This window comes from Musca domestica, unplaced genomic scaffold (assembly GCF_030504385.1).
Source record: "Musca domestica strain aabys unplaced genomic scaffold, Musca_domestica.polishedcontigs.V.1.1 26, whole genome shotgun sequence".
In the NCBI taxonomy this organism is placed as follows: Eukaryota; Metazoa; Arthropoda; class Insecta; order Diptera; family Muscidae; genus Musca; species Musca domestica.
The window spans coordinates 907,367-927,100 of NW_026712283.1; the positions used below are offsets into that span (position 1 = coordinate 907,367).

The 19,734-nt window shown below is 35.7% G+C and overlaps 1 protein-coding gene across 1 annotated transcript in view; it reads left to right on the top strand.

Moving 5' to 3' along the window:
• The first annotated feature begins 8,814 nt into the window (after nt 1-8,814).
• The window catches only part of LOC101899257 (uncharacterized), a 348,103-nt gene continuing 337,183 nt past the window's right edge, over nt 8,815-19,734 (top strand). Inside the window, exon 1 of the mRNA XM_059123944.1 lies at nt 8,815-8,865. The gene's annotated coding sequence lies outside the window, so the exon portion shown is untranslated. The remainder of the gene's footprint in view (nt 8,866-19,734) is intronic.

The following is a 19,734-nucleotide window of genomic DNA, read 5'->3' on the forward strand; positions in this document are numbered from 1 at the left end:
AAAGGACCTTTATTGTCATGAATTTTTCGGAAGATCTTCTTGGCAATTGCAAGCTCTTTTTACGGAAGATCTTTTTGGATATTATAATGTTCTTTTTCGGAAGGACCATTGATCTTTTAGTCCATTATCTATGAATTTCTAAAAGAAAATTTTTGAGCTATTATCATGGATTTTCTAGAAGAATATTTAAAGCTACTATTATGATTTTTTTGGAATGACCTTCGGGGCTATTATCATGCATTTTAAAGGAGGGCATTCTTTTAGATTTCTTGAGAACGCTTTTAGACTAAAAACCATGGATTTTTTGATATACCTTCAAGATTATTATCGTGGAATTATCGCAATACTTTTAATGTAACTAACATGGATTTTTTGGGATGACTTTTGAAGCTATAATCCTGCATTTGTTGAAAGGACAAATGTCCTCGAATGTATTTCTTTTTTTAAAGAATTTTTTTTGGTTAAGAAGTGCCATTTTATATAGATTTTCCGGAAATACCTTATCTCTTATTTTTTTAAAGATTTTTCTGAATGACTTCTGATGCTATTATCCTGCTCTAGTTGGAAGGACAAATGTCCTCAAATGTTTTTTTTTTTTTTTTTTTTTTTTTGATCTTAAAAGAAACTTTATGGATATGCCGAATAGACCCTTCAGGCTTTTTGGAAGAGCCTTTGGGGCTATTATCGTGGATTTTTTGAAGGACTTTTGAAGAAATGTTCATGGACTTTTCGGAATAATTTTTTGGGCTACTCTCATCATGGATTTTTCTGAAAGACCTTTGCGATTATTATCATAGAATTGTTGAAAAGACTTTTGAATGGATTTTTCAGATGTTCTTTTGAGGTCCTTATCGAACATTTATTTAAAGAACAAATGTCCTATTATTTTTTAAATACCTTTGAGTCAATTTTAATGGATTTGTCGAACGGATCCCTGAGGGTTTTTTGGGAGTTTCCTTCAGGGTATTATTAGAGCATGGATTATTCGGAATGACTTAAGGATTTTTCTAATGCACTTCTGAGGCAATTTACATGAATGTTTCGAAAGGACCTTTGGGGCTACTTTGATTAATTTCCTAAAGGACTTTTAGGCAATGTTGATGGATTTTTCGGAAGGACCTTTGGTATTATTATCATGGAATGTTTGCAGGACCTTTGAAGCAATTAGCATCATTTTTTCAAACGATTTCTGAGGCTATTATCACGCAATATTTGAAGGACCTACCTATGTCCTATTATAAATTATTTTTGAGGAGCATCTTTGAAGCTATTTTGATAGATTGGATCCTTGATGACATTTTAGAAGTGACTTTGCGGCTATTATTGCGCATTTTATGAAAGGACCTTTGGGGCCATTTCTAAGATTTTGCTGAAAGACTTCTGAAATTTCACGGATTTTTCGGAAGGACCTTTATAGCTATTGTCAAGTATTTTTTATTCATTTTTTTTTTTTTTTTTTTGAAAGACTTCTGAGACAATTTTTATTGATTTTTTAGAACCTTTTAAATTTTTATCGTCATGTATTTTAGAATCTACCATTTTTTTGGAAAGGCCTTCAAGCCTTTTATCATGGAGTTTTTGGAAGAATTTTTTGAGGCTATTCTAACCGATTTTCCAAAAGGACTTTTGAGACAATTTACATGCATTTTTAGAGAGGACCTTTTAGGAATTGTTCTAAAGGATCTTTGAGACAGTTTTTCGGAAGGACCGTTAAGGCTTATATCATGGAATTGTTGTATGGACCCTTAAAGATATAATCATTAAGTTTGCAAGGAACTTTGTGGTTATTTTGAAGGATTTTTCTGTATGAATTCTGGGCTATTTCCATGGATTTCTTGTAAGTAATTCTGTGGCAATTTTCAAGGATTTTTCTGAAGGACTTCTAAAGCAATTAACTGGATTTTCTGAAGAATCATTTAAAACTATTTGTTGGGTTTTGTCGGATAAGCCCTTTGGGTATCATGGATTTTTTTGAGCTTCTGCCTTGGAATTTTTGGAAAGACTATTCAAGGAATTCTCTGAAGGACTTTTGAGATTTTTTCCTTGGATTTCTAGGAAGGACCTTTGAGGATTTTTCTCAAGGACTTCTGAGGCAATTTACACGGATTCTTAGGAAGGACCTTCAAGCTATTAATATGGATTTTTCTGAAGAATCTCTGAGACTGTTTTTATAAATTATTACAACTATTTATTACAACCTTTACAACTATTATAATGTCATTTTAGAGGTCCACAAACTAGTTTGCTGATATTTCGAATTTTTAAGGTCATTCGCTGATGATTATTTAAATAAATCATTACAGCTACTTTGTGGGGTTATATAAAGAATATTTATGAATATTTCTGAGGTTATTTTCGGATTTTTCGTGGATTTTTTTCGGAAGGTACGTTGAACGTTGGAAGGGCATTTTAAAAGACTCTTTAAATTAAATTTTTGGGAAGGTCCTTTCCCGATTTTTTATTTTTTTTTTAAACATTCTTTGAGGGTATTTTGTAGGATTATATAAATATCCGTTACAGCTATTTTCATGGGGTTTCTGTATTATCTTTTGATGCTATTTTCGTAGATTTTCTACATAAACTAGATATTTTCGGGGGTTTTGCTTAAGAATTATTGTGGCTTATTTCGGGGATCACTTGAAAGGCCTATTGGATCTATTTTCTTGAATTCTTCTAGGAGACCACCGCGGCTTTTCGCGGATTTCAGAAAGGAAAGTTTTTGATTTTTTTCAAGATATGTAAAGGAGACTCTTAAGGTGGATTTTTCTAAAGAACTTTCAATTCATTAATTTTTCTGAGACACAATGAGACTCATTTCGTAGATTTTGCTATATTTTTCTAAAAGACCATAAAGGCTTTTCGCGGATTTCTGAAAGGAAATTTTTTGTTTTTTTTTTTTTTTTTTTCAAGATTTGTAAAGGGGACTTTTTATGTGGATTTTCTAAAGAACTATCAGTTCATAATTTTCTGAGCGACCAATGAAGCTCTATTCGTCGATTTTGCTATAGGACTAATAACACCAAAGTAGCGGATATTTTCATAGGTCTTGGACTTTTTATAAAGGATCAATAAGGCTTACATCCACCAATAAAGACTTGTTAAGGCTCAAAAAAACACTTTTAAATAAATATTTCTCTTCCTATTTCTATTCTCTTACCTTTTTTGTATAATTGTTGTTTTTTTTTAACTTACGTATTTATTGTTATTTTTTATTTATATAAATATTTTTATTTATTTATTTATTTATTTGATTTTTTTTTTTGGGCGCCAAATTCCCACTTTGTCCCACTGTTCTCGGTTTTGTGCAAAACCGAAAAATCTCGTTGAAACCCAAATGACGTACTAAATATTTAACTTTTCTTGCTTAATATTACTTTTGCATATGGAACCAATTTGCCCATTTATTGTTATTTTTAAGTGGTTTCGTTTAATTTCAATGCCAGTATTTTTCATTTTCATTCAAATTGAACAATATTCGCGTCTATATAAAAAATCACTTGTTTCTTTCCGGGAATAGCATTTTTTTGGTGTACAGTGGTCAGTGCGAGAGATAAAAAAGACAGCAAAACCAATAATAAACCAACAAATGATTTGTTATGAATTGTATGGAAAAAATGAATGTATTCCTTTTTTATTATTTATTATTATATCGCTGCTATGTGCCCGGAATATTTGATATGAAAATATTTTTGTACTATGGTTGCGGTCGAGAGGTTTATGCGTTATATGGATGCGCTTCGCTTTCTTTAATCGTTAACATCTATACATTTTTTATTATTAAACTCTTGCGGTTTGTTGGCGCCTGGTTTCGCATGTTCATTGTCATTCAGTATTTTCAAGGATTTCGAAATGAAAACGTATTCGATTACAAATCTATAAAATGTCAGGTTATATGTTACGTAAATGCTTTTAATTAGATATTTAGGTCGGCGTAAGTGTGTGGGAATTTTTTTAATATTTTTTGTTATAATATTCGCCTAATTTTACAGTTTTAGACAAATATAAATATATCAAAAATATTTTCAATATTCCGAGACTAGCAGAAATATGACCAAAAATATCAAATTTGACTGGGTTACAAAATCGAGCCCACAATTGCTGATTGGAAACCTTTCTTTTTATTTTCTTAGCTAATATTCAAGTATTTCATATTTGTGCAATAGTATCCACATGAATCCGCTGTAATTTAACACTTGAATTCTCCAAAAAAAAACCTACATCCTAATACAATACAATACAATACATCCTAATTTTCGATATTAAAACAAGTAAGCAAAGACTATAGCACTGCGGGGCCGGCCATATGATACCCTACAACACTACAATATGTTCGAAGCCCTCTTGTATCCAAATCCATTTTGGAAGATTTCGTTTTTGAAATAATGTCAAAGAGCCCCGCCGAGAGGTTACCCTTAGTCTTTTGACCCGGAGAATTTTGTCAATATTTAAACACTCCGTAGTGTTGTTAAGTAATCAAAACAATTTCACACGAAAGTTGTGGTCCATTTTACACTCATCCAAAATGCTAGACTTCTTCCCTGTCTTTAACTCTCTTCTGATGCGAAATTCGGTGTCGATTAGTTTTCAATTGTGGCCTATAGAGCGACTACAAAATCAGAATAAATTATTTTTTTTAGTCCAATTGCACCTCAAAATTTACATCTTAAGATCAATAGGCTTTAATTCTGACCCTAACCCTACCCCATGCAAAATTTCTTGAGGATCGGACGAAAATTGCGATATGCATATAATACCCTCAAGACGTAGTGTAGGGAGGTGTAAAAATGTAGAAAATTTACAATTCAAAATTGTAAGTCATATTGAAAAAATCGATAATGCGATAAAAAATATGACAAAAATTGGAAAAAAATCGACGAAAGATATTCACTTTTTTATTGGTATATTTTACCGCGATTTTCTTAGATATTATCGTTTACTGGCAAGAGGCTTTTCCGAATTGATGGGAATTGTGAAAATCGGCCCAACGGTTCTTGATTTGTAAGCAGAATAAATAAGACCAATTCGTTTACATATATACTGTACCTATTTTGCTATATATCCGATTTCTTGGCTATTAGCGTCACTGTAATGGTCAGAAGTGATCTTTTAATGTATTTTTGATTTGGCTGGGATTGAAAATATTAGCAGTTTAGTGGCAATTTCCCTATTTTCTTACATAAAAGTTAGGGTATATTTTACCCGCTAATTGTTGTCCGATGGTCGCCTAAATCGGTAGACTTCTGCCCACTCTTAAACTCTAACTCCATGTAAATTTTCGCGTCGATTGGTTCATAATTGTGGCCTATAGAGCAACTGCAAATCAAAAAATTTTTCTGTTTTTGGTCCATTTCAACCCCTAAATATCGTGCGATCATCTCCAAAAACAATAGGGTTCTATTCTGACCATAACCCCACTTCCATTTTCAATTTCGTTAGGATCGGTTCATATTTGTAACCTGTAGCTTGATTACAAATTAGCATGGACAGACGGACATACATAGCTAGATCGACTCAGCTCGGCGAGATAGGAAGATCCATATATACTTTCCTATGTGGGAAACCAATATTTCGTGGTATTACATAATTTTTGGCCCAATCAAACCTTTAATACCCCCAACACAAAGTGTTGTAGGGTATAAAAACCTACTGTATATTCATTAAATGTCAAAAACAGCATATTCATTCTAATATAGTGTGTTTTGAAGGTTTAATCTTCCTTTTCAAACAATACGGTTCTTCTACTTAAAACAGCCACGATTGAATCAACACATCCTCACTTTCGATTTTTTAAAAGTACTGCGTTACCGAAATTACATTTAGGGTACCTTCCTCAAAAACCTCGATTTTTTTTCTCGTCTTGAATTAAACTTCGAAAATAATCATATTTTCATTTCCAATTTATTTTCGGCCCAAAGTGAGAAAAATTTTCAATAAAACCTAATTTATATTTTAAAATGGACAAAATATGTTCCTCTATCCTTGACGGTTAAATTTAAAAAAAAATAAAAAAGCAGCAAGGTTCGCCGGGCCGAACTTTCGTTATCTTCCTCCAAAATCTTTCGAAAAAGTACAATATATGGGGGCTATACGAAGACGTGTAATTATATACAGAATTTTCAGGGGGCAAAGTACTCAGAATTATATCCTGATGTGGATTTTAAGACAATTCCATTGAAAAATGTAGCAAAAACCACGGAAATACAGGATATCGGGAGGTACCGTTATAGGGGCGATATACGATATCGAAGACTTAGGTATACAATTCTTTTCCAGGGGGCAAAGCACTCAGAAGGAACTTCTTGTTTGTCAAAATACCAAATATCAGGAGGTATCGTTACATGGAGAATATACGATATCACGTTACGTTATATGGGGGCTATTCGATATCGGGACCTATATAGACAATTTTCTTGTAGGGGTAAAGTTCTCAGAAGGAACTCCTTATGTGGATTTTCAGACAATTTCATTGAAAAATTTGGCTACAATCATCGCATTCTCTTCCAGAGGGCAAAGTACACAGAAGGAGCTCTTCGTGTGGGTTTTCTAACAATTCCATTGAAAAATTTGGTTACAATCATCAAAATACCGAATATCGGGAGATCCCAATTTAGGGGGATATGCGTTATCGTGGACCTTTGTAGTCAATTCTCTGCCAGGGGGCAAAGTATTCAGAAGGAACTCCTTTTGTGGATTTTCAGAAAATTCCATTGAAAAATGTGGCTAAAATCATGAAAATGACGAATATCGAGAGGTCTCGTTATATGGGGGATAAACGATATCGTGGATCTATGTATACAATTCTCTTCCACGGAAACTTCTTGTGTGTATTCTCAGAAAATTCCATGGAAAAAATTGGCAACAATCACCAAAATACCGAATATCGGGAGGTACCGTTATACGGGGTGTATACAATATCATGGACCTTTATAGTCAATCTTCTCCCAAGGGGCAAAGTACTCGAAAGGAACTCCTGGTGTGGATTTGAGACAATTCCATTGGAAAATTATGAAATTAACGAATATTGGGAGGTACCGTTATATTTGGGATGTACGATATCGTGGACCTTTACAGACAATTCTTCTCCAAGGGGCGAAGTACTCAAAAGGAACTCCTGGTGGGGATTTTGAGACCATTCCCTTGAGAAATGTGGCTAAAATCTCTAGCGTGATTATAACAGACGGACAGGGCTAAATTATCTTAAAATTTTACGCTGGTGAAGAATGTATATTCTTTTTATACCCTCCACCATACTATGGAGGGTATATTAACTTTGTCATTCCGTTTGTAACTCCTCGAAATACTCATTTCAGACCCATCAAAATATAGATATTCTTGATCAGCGTAAAATTCTAAGACAATTTAGCGATGTCCGTCTGTCTATCTGTCTGTGTGTCTGTCCGTCTGTCTGTCTGTTGTAATCACGCTATCTTTCGAACGAATTGAGATAGAAGGCTAAAATTTTGCTCACATGTATATTTTGCCAGTAGGCAGGTTAAGTTCGTAAATGGGCCATGTAGGTCCACGTCTTCGTATAGCCCCCATATAACGGTACCTCCCGATATTCGTTATTTTGATTATTTTAGCTACATTATTCACCGGAATTGTTTCAAATTTGGTATTTGAAGTTCGTAATGGATACTACAGCCTAAGACAGACAATTGTCTGTGCAGGTCCACGTCTTCGTATAGCCCCCATATAACGGTACCTCCCAATATTCGGTATTTTGATGATTTTAGCGTCATTATTCACCGGAATTGTTTCAAATTACTTATGTAGAGTTCGTAATGGGAACTACAGTCTGTGACGGAAAATTGTCTATGCAGGTCCAAGTCTTCGTATAAACCCCATATAACGGTACCTCCCGATATGCCGTATTTTGATGTTTTAGCGACATTATTTACCGGAACTATTTAAAATTTAGTATTTGAAGTTCGTAATGAGTACTAGAGCCTATGACAGAAAATTGTTTGTGCAGATCCACGTCTTCGTATAGCCCCCATACAACCGTACCTCCAGATATGCGGTATTTTGATGATTTTAGTGACACTATTTACCGGAATTGTTTCGAAACTAGTATTTGAAGTTTGTAAGGGATACTACAGCCTAAAACAGAAAATGGGCCATATTGGTTCACGTCTTCGTATAGCCCCCATATACCAGTACCTGCCTTTATTCGGTATTTTGACGAGTTTAGGTACAACACCCACCGAAATTGTTTGAGATGTTGTACTTTAAGTTCGTAATGGATACTACAGCCTATGACAGAATATTGTTTATACTAGTCCAGGTCTTCGCACAGCTCCGAAATAACGGTACCTCTCTATATTTTGATGATTTTATCTACATTATTCACCGTTTATTTCAAGTTTCGAATTTGAATATGGTAATGACTTATGACAAGCAATACCTATGTAGGTCCACGTCGTATAGACCCCCATATAATGGCAATATTCGGTTTTTTAAATTTTAACAGAATTGTTTAAGGCTTTTATTTTTCGAAAATTTCTAAATTCGTTCCAATTGGTGGAGGTTATTCAAAGTTCGGCCCGGACGAACTTACAGCTTTTTAACTTGTGTAGGTCTAAAATTATTATTTCGATGAGTTACAAACGGAATGACAACCTTAATTTACCCTCCATACTATGTATGGTGGAGAATATAAAAAGAGCCACGAAGTAGCTTATGTGAGTCCAACAATGTACTGTTCCACCCTTTAATTTTTCTAATTCCGATTTTAAGGAGAAACACAAATATTTATGTAAACATTATCATCTACAGATTTCATTGTATTAAGCCATTTCCCCTTTATTTTTCAGATTTTTTTGGTTAGTTTCAATCGTAGCTGTACTTCTTAAAGTGACCACGGTAAGTGTTTCAATTTTTTTTATTTAACTAATTTCTTTTATAGGAGAATATTCAACCTTAAAAAATTATCGTTTTTTAGTTTAAAAGTATATCCGAATCCATCTCAATGAAAGTTATATCGTTCATGAGTTTCAAGCAAAAGTTTAACCTAGTTTACGAAGGAACTCCTGCTAGATTCGATTATGTAAAAATTGGTTGATTAAACAAAAAAATATAAGAAAATTAGATCAAGGTGGCTACTTGGAGAAAGTCAACTTTTAAACAAAAAAAAATCCTCTTAGATTTCAAACAACCGTTCATATTCATGACATACTTCCAAAATATTCAGTTGGGAACCTTGGCTGAAAATTACCGGTCTCCATATAAAAAATTTCGCCTCATATTTTCATAACTTGAGTACAAACGCTTTCCTCTAAGGGTAACAGAGTAACATAATGCCGAAGCTTCTTATTTGAGAAATGTCGGATATAATATTATTGAAAATCCTAACCTTTTTCATATTCGAAACTCTTTAGACCACATGTAGTCTTCAAGCAATTCTCTCCCCTTTTTTCAGATGTCATTACATCTGCAAGTGTCTATTGAATAATGACTGGCACACAGAGAGAGACGCCAACTTTCATATGAAACGGATAACTAACCTTATTTTTTCATTAACCTAATTTAGGCTTTTAAAATAAGGAACTTTGCAGTGGCTGCTACTTTTGCAAGCAAGAGGAAACTCTTTATTTTTCAATATTTCCATAACTACAAAAAAAAAAAAAAACGTATGACAGCAAAGACAACTACTAAAACAACAAAAAGACGACAACATAACAGCGAACGGAACAGAAAGTTCTTTTTCGAAAATTACAAACAAAAATCTCTATGAATATGGAACATGGGGCATTTCCTATTTGTATGCTGCTGCTACTGGGGGGGATACAAAGATGTTAGATGCTTGGGTGTTGGGCATGTGAGTGAATGTCTAAATGCAGGGTGAGATGAAAAAATTGCAACCTATTTAAGACTGCTGTCATTTCTGAGCCACTCACCCGACAGCTATTAAAATTATTCCAGTGACAGCTCATTATATTGTTCACAAGCGTACAAAGGCATTTTGGTGAGAGTTTTCCAAAAAAAAATATATATATATATATATTTCGTGATGGAATTCAAGCGTAATGAAGTGATTTCTTCATATTTGGCTGGAAAGCCACAAACGGCTATTGTTAGAGCACTCCAGCATTTAAATGTGAAGAAATTTTTTGTGCTCCTTACCGTGATACTGGTAGCGTAGCCCGACGTCAAGGAAGTGGACGGAAAAAATAACAACATCAGCAGGAATGGTTCGAAAAGTAAAGAAGTGACGAAAACCCGCGTCGAAGTGGCCGAAAAATGTTTCGTGAGCTGCACAAATCGCAATATTCTATTCGGCAAATATTGAAAAATAAACTCGGTCTAAAGCCATTGTATTCCAAAAAGTGCCAGAACTTACACTGCAACAGAAACAAAATAGTCTCAAAAGTGTTAAAGAAACAAGTAAAAAAGCTGTAAGTTCGGCCGGGCCGAACTTTTAATACCCTCCACCATTTGATGCAAATTTGGCAATTTCCAAAAAATAAAACCCGTTAAAAATTCTGTTAAAATCTTAAAAATACGGAATGCTTATACGACGACGTGGGCCTGCATAGCAACTTTTGTCATAAATTATTACAATATTTAAATGCGAAACTTGAAGAAAAATCTGTTTATAATGTAGCTAAAATCGTCAAAATACCGAATATGGGGGGTACCGTTATATGGGGGCTATACGAAGACGTGGACCTGCACAGGCAATTTTCTGGCATGGGCTGAAGTATCCATTACGAACTTCACATACGAAATTTGAAACAATCCCTGTAAATAACGCCGCTAAAATCATTAAAATACCGAATATCGGGAGGTACCGTTATATGGGGGCTATATGAAGACGTGGACCTACATGGCTCATTCTTTGACTTTGGATGAAGCATCCATTACGAACTTCAAATACCAAATTTGAAACGATTCCGGTAAACAATGTCGCTAAAATCATCAAAATACCGAATATCGGGGGTACCGTTATATGGGGGCTATATGAAGACGTGGACCTACATGGCTCATTTTTTGATTTAGGATGTAGTATCCATTACGAACTTCAAATACCAAATTTGAAACGAATCCGGTAAACAATGTCGCTAAAATCATCAAAAAAACCGAATATCGGGGGGTACCGTTATATGGGGGCTACAGGAACACGTGAACCTGCACAGATAATTTTCTGTCCTAGGCTGTAGCATCCATTACAAACTTCAAATGCCAAATTTGAAATAATTCCGGTGAATAATGTCGCTAAAATCATCAAAATACCGAATAGCGGGAGGTACCGCTATAATACTTGGACCTACATGGCAAATTTACCAACTTAACCTGCCTACTGGGAAAAAATACATGTGTGCAAAATTTTAGCCTTCTATCTCAATTTGTTCGAAAGATAGCGTGATTACAACAGACAGACAGACAGACAGACACACAGACAGACAGACAGATAGACAGACACACAGACAGACAGACGGACATGGCTAAATCGTCTTAGAATTTTACGCTGGTCAAGAATATATATACTTTGTTGGGTCTGACATGAATATTTCGAGGAATTACAAACGGAATGACAAAATTAATATACCCTCCATAGTATGGTGGAGGGTATAAAAAGGTCAGCTGAAAATGTGTACCTTCGGTTGGCCACCAGAACTCAAGCGCCAGCAATGGTGATGGTGTGGGCCGCCATAACAGCCGATGGTCGCTCTCCGCTCGAATTAAACGACCGTGGCATCAGAATAAATGCCGAATATTATCGAGAAAATATTCTGGACGGTGTATTAAAGTCATTGGCACGCAAACATTTTGGCCGCAGACCTTGGACATTTCAACAGGACTCAGCATCATCGCACTCAGCACGCGCCACCCAAGAATGGTTACAAAATGAGATCCCTCGCTTCATTTCCAGCGCACAATGGCCACCAAAATCTCCGGATACCAATCGGTTGGACTATTGTGTCTGGAGTATTTTGGAAAGTAAGGTTGGCCCTAAAAAATACCAAAGTGTCGATCACCTCAAGCAAGCGCTTCGCCGGGAATGGTCCAAAATACCGCAGAGCGACATTCGGGTAGCATGTAAAAGTTTGATTGGCCGTTTGAAGGCAATAATTCGTGCCAAAGGTGACGAATTCGAACAAATCTAAACTTATTCTAAAATTTGATGCTATTGCCGACTTGCTTTCATTCAATAAAATTAAAAAAAAAAAAATTAAAAATTATGGCGTTTGACTTTGTTGCAGTTTTTTTCATCTCACCCTGTATATGCCATATGTGTGTGTGAGAGTGTGAATGTGTGAGTGTTTTTATTAAAATCAAGTTAAAAACTTACACAAAAGGGTAATTTCATACATGGTTAGCTTTTATTAGAATAGTAATTCTCACATTTGCCATTGCAACCGTTGAGCTCTATACGAGCAAGCAACCAGCAAACACACACACACACATGCACTCCTACATTCACAAAAATATAGACATTTCTTCTCATACATACCTCTCAATGTATATACGTATGTTCTCTCATATGCATATAGATGTGTGTTTTGTAGGGATTCATGTTATAACACAGAGTTCGGTTCGCTTTCTTTTTTGAATAACGAACCGGGTGAACTTTTGCCATGATAACGACACACAAACACACATATTTGCATTCACACCGTCTGTATGTGTATACATGTGGGTGTGTGTGTGTGTTTGTGTGCTTTTGGTACACTGACATTTTGAATATACATTTATATTATATAGTTAACGGAAATCATTTCCCGTTTTTAGCTTCCAATTTGTACCAAACACACACACACACACGCTCTCATACCCGCTCCCGCTCCCACTCCATTCCTCATATCCCTTTCCACTACTACAACGACGACGACGACCATTCGTTCCAATTGCAAACTTTAGCAGCCGTACAATGTATTCATCCATTCGTTCATTCATTCATTCAGTGGATTTGGTTAACTCCTTTTCTCGTTGAATTGAAAAAGGATGTGGCGGAATTTTATAGAGTATTGCTCAGTATTCTGAACCGGGAGGGGGAACAAAAAGTTTAAATTGAAACAAATTCAAATTACACACATAGAGTACTTTTTAGCAGCTGAGTTTTGAAATGGGCGTCGTAGATTGGCGAAATTATTTTCGCTTAGATTATGTCTTAGCGATTTAGATTGCGAAACGCAAAAAGGAAATCCTAAGCCGTTTGATAATCAAAGTTGAGTTTTGTATTTGCTATACAAATTTTAAGTCATTTTATTTAAAATCAGATATGGAAAACAGGAGTTGTTGGGAGGACGCAAGGATATGTCAAGCAAAATATTCAACTAGTAAGAAAAGGATGAAAATTCAGGGAAGTTTATATTTAACAGTTCGTAAAGAAATAAATATACCTTTGTGCAACACAAAAAATAAAACTAAAACAAAACAAGTAAAAAAGCACCTAAGTTCGGCCAGGCGAACTTTTAATAAACTCCACAATTTTGAAAGAACTTCAAAATTTTCCAAAAAAATTCCATAGATAAATACCGCTCTAAGGGAATCTTTATTTGGGGGCTATACGAAGACGTGGTCCTGAATGTATAATCATAAGTTGTAGTACCCATCACGAGCCTCACATACAAAATTTGAAACAATTCCAGTGAATATTGTCCCTAAAATCATCAAAATACCGAATATCGGGAGGTATCGTTATATGAGACCTATACGAAGAAGTGTATCTTTAAATGCAATTTTTTGTCATAGTCTACAGTACCCATGACAGACTTCAAATACGAAATTTGAAAGAATTCCGGTAAAAAATGTCTCTAAAATCATCAAAATACCGAATATCGGGCCTATACGATATTGTGTACCTACATAGACAATTCCCTTCCATGGGGTAAAGTATTCAAAGAGTACTCCTTGTATAGAATTTCAGATAATTCCATTGAAAATGTTTCTAAAATCATCAAAATACCGAATATCGGGGGTGTACCGTTTGCTTGGCGGGGGTATACAGACGGACGGACATTACTAAATCCCTTAATCGTCCTTTGATACATCAAGATTACAAACAGAATAACGAACTTAATATACCCTCTACACTATGCAACATCGCCAAGTAAACTAAATGGGGGGGGGGGTTAAAATCCCCCCTTTTTCACACTTTTGGAAATTTTCAGATTAAGCTTCCGAGGGTATATAGAGTCTTCATCAATATTGCAGATAATAATACAAGGAATATTTGGCTTGAAAATTGTAACATCCAAGGGTTGTTACCGAAGGGGTATTTTTGGTTAACAAAGGGGTCTTTCTGGTCCATTTTTGAAATGATAGTTACAAATGCCCCTTAAACGGGACAGAGCAAGATAAAATATTTTACAAAATTATTTGTCAAAAAATTCTAATATACAGGGTGAGATAAGAAAACAGGCAACAAAGATAAACGCCCTAATTTTTTATTATTTTAATTTTTTTGAATGAAAGCAAACAACGTCGGAAATAACATTAAATTTTAAAATAAGTTTAGATTTGTTCGAATTGGTCACCTTTGGCACGAATTATGACCTTCAAATGGTCAATGAAACTGTCACACACTGCCCGAATGTTACTCTGCGGTATTTTGGCCCATTCCCGGCGCAGCGCTTGCTTGAGGTGATCAACACTTTGGTATTTTTTAGTGCCAACCTTGCTTTCCTAAAAACTCCAGACACAATAGTCCAACAGATTGGTATCTGGAGATTTTGCTGGCCACTGTGCGCTGGAAATGAAGCGAGAAGTCTCACTTTCTAAACATTCTTTGGTGGCGCGTGCTGAGTGTGATGGTGCCGAGTCCTGCTGGAATGTCCAAGGTCTGCGGCCAAAATGTTTGCGTGCCCAAAGCTTTATTACACTACCTTCAGAATATTTTCGCAATAATATTCGGCATTTATTCTGATGCCACGGTTGATTAATACGCGCGGAGAGCGACCATCGACTGATATGGCGGCCCACACCATCACCATGGCCGGCGTATGAGTTCTGGTGGCCAACCGTAGGTGCACATTTTCTGCTGACTTCATTTTGTTTGTTTACAAACTGCTGGACAACGACGTTTTCTCATCGGAGAAAACCAAATTCGGTAGTCCACCACTTTCGGTCAAGCGAAGCAAATCTTTAGCTATTTTGAGTCTATTTTCTTTCAGTTTCGGTGTAAGTTCTTGCATTTTTTGGAATTTCAATGACTTTACCCCGAGCTCATTTTTCAATATTTGCCGAATGGAATACTGTGATATGTTAAGCCCACGAGCCATTTTTCGGCTACTGCGACGCAGGTTTAGATCAAGTCGCTCTTTACTTTTCGAACCTTTTCTGCTGATGTTGCTGTTTTCTTCCGTCCACTTCTTTGACGTCGGTCTACGATGGTACGAGACACAAAATAGTTATTCACAATTAAATGCTGGAGTGCTCTAACGATAGCCACTTGTGGTTGTCCAGCCATAAATAAAGAAATCACACTTTCACGCTTGAATTCCATCACGAATAACTTTTTTTCCGGAAAATTCTCACCAAAATGCTTTTGTACGCTTGTAAACAATATAATGAGCTGTCACTGGAATAATTTTAACAGCTGTCGGACGATTGGCTTAGAAATGACAGCAGTCTGAATGTGGTTGCAATTTTTTCATCTCACCTTTAGTGGAGTATATCTGAGTTTATATTGTTAATGGACAAAATTATTATTTTTAAAGAATATGTTAATCTATTTTTAAGATGATTTCTGCCAGGACATATTCTCCACATTTCTTTTAAATCAGCCTCGTGCTCAAATATAATATACTTTGCTTAAAAAACTCTAACAACACACTTAAAAAATTGTACGCATTTTAAAATCAAATTCCACGTTTCCCCAACATTTGCCATCGATAAGTTTTTTTACTCTCAATCTAAACAAATATCTTCATTGATTCCAATTCTTTTTCTGCTGATTCTTAGAATATTTTTCCCCAGATTTTCTTTCACCCCATTTGAAAATAGTCCTCAACTCTGCAATGCAAAAAAAGCAACGGAAACAAAGCATACAAATCCACTCATAGCGAATAAGTGTTAAATGCTACCCCACTATTGCGTGTGTGTGTGTGTATGTGTGCACGAATGTGGGTGTTAGTTAGTTTCATATGCTCTGTTACCAAGCATCTGTATTTCTTGTACCTTTTCTATGCTCATCATCATATGTATTACGATGTTATGGCTATGCCGAAAAGAAACTACAAGTGTTTGAATCTACGTATGTATGTATCATGTCTACGAACATGCTAGTCCATAGCTGGTGTGGCATACAACCCAAAAAATCGACCAACTCCAACTAACTAAACATCGACAATATGTTACCAATCCTAACAGCTTATGGTTTTAATACTTTCCTTTAGTTTTCGACCGGCGAGGGGCAAGGCAAAGACTAGGTGGGTTATTTTATGAAGGACACGATGTGTGTAATTGTCTGATGAAGATTTTGATGAAGGTGTCTGTGTGCGAAACGAATGCGTATCGTAGAAGAGTACCCCGCTGTGGATGTGTACGGGTGTGTGAGTGTTATCTTGGATTTAAGTGTTACAGCACAAAATTGCTTTATCATCAGAAAAATTTGGTGATAATGTCATTTGATGTTCGGAAGGAACAAGCAAAATAAAACACATTGTGGGTTCATGAATTTAAAGAGGGTTTTGTCGCAAAAACAAATTCTTGACATGGAAAATGTGGAATTTGTAGAATGTTGTGTAGTGGTATTTTGCAACATGGATGGGTAATATAAGGGATCAGTATAGACCGCATAAAGCGATTATAAGTGTTATAACTATAAGTATTATAATTTTACGAAATAAGTATTATAATTTTACATTATAATCCATATATTCCACACGATGAAATGATTTTGGTGTTAAACGAATTTTAAAACGAAAATCACAATAAAGTCTGAGTCTGAAAATTTAGTGAATATATCATATATATTGTATATATTTAGCGTATACAAAAAGAGGCTCAACCTTTGGTAAACACGACACGTTTTTTTACCAAAAACTTATCTACCATCTGAGAAGCAAAAGTATGAATTTGACGCTAATTTGGGCTTTGGAGACTCAGTGATGAACTATTCTACAATTAGTCTATATAGTCTATTTTATGGTTTTAATACGTTGGTTCAGAAAATGTCTTTATAGCTGGTTTTTGAAATGCAGACTATGAAGCCTAGAGGGCAAATGAAGAAACACTTAGAACTAAAATCACTGTTTTAAGCTGCTGCTATTTTCGTTTTAGAAGTATAACCAGCCAAATGAATTTGTATAATTTAGTTTTATAGCTACAGACAATATATATCCTTTGGTGTGCCTCATTGAAATAACGGGTATAGATTCTAGTTTCCCTTAGACGTAATCCATTTTAGAACGTATGGAATCGATTTAGCCATGCCCGTCTCTCTATCTGTGGGCACGTTTTGATGCAAATTTAGCGCATCGTAATATTTTCCAAATTTAAATCCGAGATGGGCAATATCGGTCCACTTCTTCTCCTACCTCTGTCACAAAAGATCAACATTTTACGAACAGACACAATGCTTATATTGAGTGTTGGGTGTAACCTATATGGTTCAGACTCGATGCCTAGTAATTTAAATTTATGTCTATAGGTTGGGTCAGAAAATATACAATATCGAACCACACCTCCTTGTACCTCCCCGTACAATTTTGAACAATATACTCTATACTGTCAAAGCCCTACTTAGAAATTTAAATTTGTTTCAACAGTTTTTAAGTACCCAAAATGCACAAAATGATCAGTTTGACAAAATTTGTCTTTCAAATCTTCAAAAATCGTACTAAATTGTCAGACTTTAAAGTGTTTTATATATTACCGAGGAGGATATTAGCAAGACAATTGCACAATGGACTCACATCCAATTTTCAGTCCAAAACTATTTCAAAAATCTCCATATGTAAACCATAGAAACTAATAGTGACTACAATATAAAATTTCAGTATTACATGTCTTTTTCACCCATTACCAATTTTAGTACCACTTAGTACACTTATATTACTTATATACGAACCAGCTCCTACTCTTAATCCTAGGCAACAACAGTTACATCCATTTCAAATTTCAGTTTTTGAGTTCTTTCCCCTCAACAAATAGCAAATTTTGAAACTACTCATTTCCAAAACCATTCCATATTTCAATCCAAGACACCAACTGTGTCCTCAATATTAACTTTAGGGTTTCCGTCATATCTCTACCGCTCAACACCAAATTAGAACTTTTCGTACCATCGCTCGTTAACGTGATACTGGTAGCGTAGCCCAACGTCAATGAAGTGGACGGAAGAAAACAGCAACATTAGCAGAAATGGTTGGAAAAGTAAAAAAGCGACTTGATCGAAACCCGCGTAGCAGTGGCTAGTGATCGCTCTCCGCTTGTATTAATCGACCGTGGCATCAGAATAAATGCCGTATATTTTCGCGAAAATATTCTGGAGGGTGTAGTAACCTCTCCTTGGGCACCAAAAATTTTGGCCGCAGACCTTGGTCATTCCAACAGGACTCAGCACCATCGCACTCAGGACGCGCCACCCAAGAATGGTTACAAAATGAGGTTCCTCTCTTCATTTCCAGCGCACAATGGCCACCAAAATCTCCGGATATCAATCCGTTGGACTCTTGTGTCTGGAGTATTTTGGAAAGCAAGATTGGCACTAAAAAATACCAAAGTTTCGATGACCTCAAGCAAGCGCTTCGCCGGGAATGGGCCAAAATACCGCAGAGCAACATTCGGGCAGCGTATGACGGTTTCATTGGCCGTTTGAAGGCCATAATTCGTGCCAAAGGTGACCAATTCGAACAAATCTAAACTTATTCTAAAATTTGATGCTATTTCCGACATTTTACATTTTTATTCAATAAAATTAAAACAAAATGTAAAAATTATGGCGTTTGAGTTTCTTGCAGTTTTTTTTTATCTCACCCTGCACATACAGTGTTTATACATATAAACCTTGGTATTGAAGCCACCTTTCACATGAACTTTGCGGAACAAAATCGATTTACGTATGTCAGAGAACATCACTGACTAACACAATGCACCTTATTTTTTATACCCTACAGCACATTATGGTCAGGGTATCATGTCTTTGTGCAGCTTTTTATACCCTACAACACTATGTGTTGGGGGTATTCTAAGTTTGATTGGGCCAGAATTTATGTAACACCTCGAAATATTGGTTTCCCATATAGGAAAGTATATATGGATCTTCCTAGCTCGCCGAGCTGAGTCGATCTAGCTATGTATGTCCGTCCGTCCGTCTGTCCGTCTGCCAGTCTGTCCATGTTAATTTGTAATCACTCTACTGGTCGCAATTATGGCCCGATCCTTACGAAATTTTGCACGAAGGTGGGGTTAGGGTCAGAATAGAAGCCTATTTATTTTGGAGATGATCGCCAAATGTTTAGGGGTTGAAATGGACCAAATACTGAAAAAATGTCGTATTTTGCAGTAGCTATACAGGTCGCAATTATAGACCAATCGACGTGTAATTCCGCATGTAGGTAGAGTTTAGAGCGAGGATGAAGCCTACCAATTTGGGTGGTCATCGGATAATATTTAGCGGGTAAAATAGACCATATCTTTTGTGGTGAAAAAAATCAACATTTTTCATTAAACCGCGAATATTTCAAATCCCGGCGAAATCACAAAGCCATGACAAGGTTACTTCTGACCTTCACATTGATGTTAACATCCAACAAATCGGATATATAGCAAAATATGTGCGAT